This window comes from Elephantulus edwardii, unplaced genomic scaffold (assembly GCF_000299155.1).
Source record: "Elephantulus edwardii isolate Elephantulus edwardi_28Jun2011 unplaced genomic scaffold, EleEdw1.0 scaffold00020, whole genome shotgun sequence".
Taxonomy (NCBI): domain Eukaryota; kingdom Metazoa; phylum Chordata; class Mammalia; order Macroscelidea; family Macroscelididae; genus Elephantulus; species Elephantulus edwardii.
This window is the reverse complement of record NW_006399770.1, coordinates 10,235,551-10,239,189: the sequence shown is the minus strand read 5'-3', so window position 1 is coordinate 10,239,189 and position 3,639 is coordinate 10,235,551.

Here is a 3,639-nt window from a genome sequence, read left to right as displayed (position 1 = left end):
ATCCTAACGCCACGCGTCTCCTCATAGAGCCCAGCCTCTCAGATAATCTGCTCTGCATACAGGTTGGAAAGGTATGGGGATAGGACACATTCCTGACGTACACCCTTCCCAATTTTGAACCATGCAGTGTTGCCCTGCTCTGTTCTGATGACTGCCTCTTGGTACAAGTATAGGTTTCACATTAGCACAATTAAATTTTCTGGGACTCAAAATAGTATGTTGAAAAATACTGCTATTCCGATCTTGATATTGTAGTAGTAATTTGACTGTGTTTAATACTGTATTGACTTTATCCTTTCCCTCTTGTGACAAAAGTTTTTTTTTTGTTGTTTGCTGTCAAATCAGATCTGACTGGCACAGAAGGAGACGGCCCATCTTTGTACAGTGGAGCATCTGGTGGATTTCAACCACATGTCCTTGGGAGTACAGTGCAGCTTTTTACCACTAGACCACCAGGGCTCCCTTGTGACGATTTTTTAAATTTCTTTTCTCCCTTCCATCTAGTTTTTGTCTTAATTTTTTATTTTATATTGGTTTTCTTACAAAGTTCATATAAATTGTTGTTTTCACACTATTCTTCATTCATATTATGTTTTATACATTCATTGCCATGCATCACATTGTATAAAATTAGTCACCATTGGACTTTGCCCATCATTACTCTGTCTTTTCAGGTCCCCACCAGATCTTTCCCATTTCCTTCGCCCCTTTTCTTTACACACCAAATTGTGTGATCCTGTAATTTCACCTTAAACCTAATCCCTCTGTTCCAACCCCTTTCCTCCTTGGTTCTCATGCATGCTTTATTAGTTATTCTTCTATTTTTACCATAACGATATTATGCATTATTCGTCCATATGAGACAAAATTAGTTCATTCAGCATAATGCTCTTCAGTCTCTCTCAAGTTATGTAGTACTTTTTCAAAATTATTGCTCCTGGCTGCTACATCATGTTCCATTATATGACTGTACCACAATTTCTCAATCCATTCAGTTGTGGTTGGACATGAGGGCTGTCTCCATGTTCTTGCAATGGTCAATAATGCTGCTATGAACATTAGTGTACAAATCTCCCTTTGTGTTTCAGTTCTAATTCCCTTGGGGTATATTCCTAGTAGTTGAATAGCTGGGTTATATGGAGTTTCCTTATTCAACTTTTTGAGGAAACACTAAACTTCCTTCGCCAACATTTGAGTGCTGCCCTGCTAAACTTTGCCACTGCTAATGAGGTGAAAATGTATCTCATTGTGGTTTTGATGTGTATATCTCTTATCACCAGTGATTTTGAGTAGCTTCATATGTCTGAATGTCAACTGAATGTCTTCCTCTGTAAAAAAAGTATTTTCATGTCTTTTGTTCATTTTTTAAATGGGTTATCAATCTTTTTCTTCTGGAAGCCCTGTAGAATTCTGTAAATTTTGTCATGAGAACCTTGTCTGAGATGGAATTGCCAAATGTTTTCCCCATCAGTAGGTTTCCTTCTCACTCTATTGGAAAAAAAGTTTTGATGAGCATAGGGATTTAATCTTTAGAAAGTCCCATTCATCAACTTATCTTCTCCAGATTGTGCATATCTGGTTATATTTGTCATCCTCTTTATATCATAGACTAGGCCTTATATGCTTAGTCCCAGCTTGTCTCTTTTGAATTTTATGGTTTTGATCTTTACTCCCATGTCTCTGATCGACCTTGAGATGATAAAATTATTGTATCAATTCTTTCTATCATCAATTGTAACTTCTTCAATAGCAGTCCATGTTACTCTAAATCAATGTCTTTCTTTTGCCTCCATGTCTCTGGGATATTCATTGGGGTTGCAATTTGGTCTGCTTTTTATTTACTTTGTTTTTTAGGAGAAGGCTTGCTTTGTTTTCCATAATGTTCAAAGCTGCCTGATGCTTTCTTCACATTATGCGACATTTTCTTGATATGTGCAAGGCAATTTCTGTTGTGTCTGCATAGGTTATTGACAGTTCCTTATCTTTATGTGGCTGTTCATAAGTTACAGATGTTATGTGTTGCCCCCAACTCAGTTTTCTAGTGACAGTCTTCTCTGCTGGTCATCTATAGGCAGCTCTGTTCCCTGTTTCTCGTGGCAAGATTTTCATCCCGTTTTCCTTTGACAGATAGGAGCTGTGGCCCCTCTCTGCTGAGCTCCAGTGGGCCTGCTCCTCTCTCCTGTCCTATTATTTTATGGCGAGCGTGGGCATTACCCCAAAGGTAGGCAATATCCCGGCAGTGTTCCCACGATATATTTCTCAGGGAATAGGTCCAGTAAAGTAGCAAAGATCTAACATAGTGCAGTCCTAAAGTCTCAGTAGGTGCTAATTGGCAATCTATGTACCTGCCTCCTCTCTTATTGTGGCTGACTGGGAGGCAGCTATTCCCACCTGACCAGAAAATGGCCTAGGAAAGGTATAAGTTCCCTAGAGTGCAGTGCCCAAGTCTCTGTAGTTTATAATGGCCACAAACCTGTTCACTCTTCCAGGGCTGTTTAGGAGGAAGCTATTTCCACCTGAGCAGACAAAGGCCCAGGGAAATGACAAGTTCCCAAAAGTGTAGTGCCCAAGTTTCTATAGTTTCTAATGGCCACATACCTGTCCCCTTTTCCACAGCTGATTGGGAGAGAGCTGTTCCTTCCAGAATGGACAAAATCCCAGAGAAGTGACAAGTTCCCAATAGTGCCTGTGTATGTATACTATTTTTTTCGTTTTTATTAAATTTTATTAATTTTAATGAACATTTACAGAGATTTTGGATTTCCATTCATTCACTGTTGTACTATTTTCTCTACCCCCATCCCTCAGTTCATTCCTCTTTTTTTCCCCCTTGAAAGTCTGTTTTAATTGTCCCATTGCCACAGTGCTTGTCAAAGCCAGTTCTGATTAATCTCCTTTGTCAGTTGTATCCTTTGCCATTCCCTATCACTCCTCTCTAAGAGAGACTTCACCCTGATTCATAAGGAAAAGGGGACGGCGTATTCTCTTAGCTACTTTCTTCTGAAAAGGGACTCTGGAGGTTTCAGGGTGAAGATCTTCTCTCACTACTCTAAAGGGCTCCTTTGGCAATAGGAAACACATAGACTATTGTGGAGATTGATTTTGGAATTTAGATGCACTGTTATCAATTGTGCTTAGCCATACATGTTCACATCCTTGACGATGTATCATGGAACTGTTGCAACCTAGAAGACATAAATTTAACTAACAAGTTAAAAGTACATGAGTAAAAAATTAATTAAGTTAGCATAAGGAAGGCAATGGATTTACAAATCCTCATGTTAATAACACTATATCATGGCATGGAGGAGGAATAGTGGAACTATATTCACATTTACTATTGTAAATTCTTACAAAACCCATTTATGGAAAATAGGAACTGCAGTTGCACATGTATCTCTGGAATGGAAATGATCATATTGTTAATATTTCTAGCCTTAAACTTAAAAAATTATGTTGTTCAAAATTATTTGTTATATATTTGTTTAAATTTTTCCCTCTTTTAGCAAAAGGGATCTAGCGGGAAGAGAAAAGACCAGAGAATGGCCAAATTATTGGGGCAGCTATTGCTGCCAGTTTAGGGCCTGTGTCAGGAAAAGGAAGTCTTACTCATAAACAGTGCCACCCAAAGGTAATAAA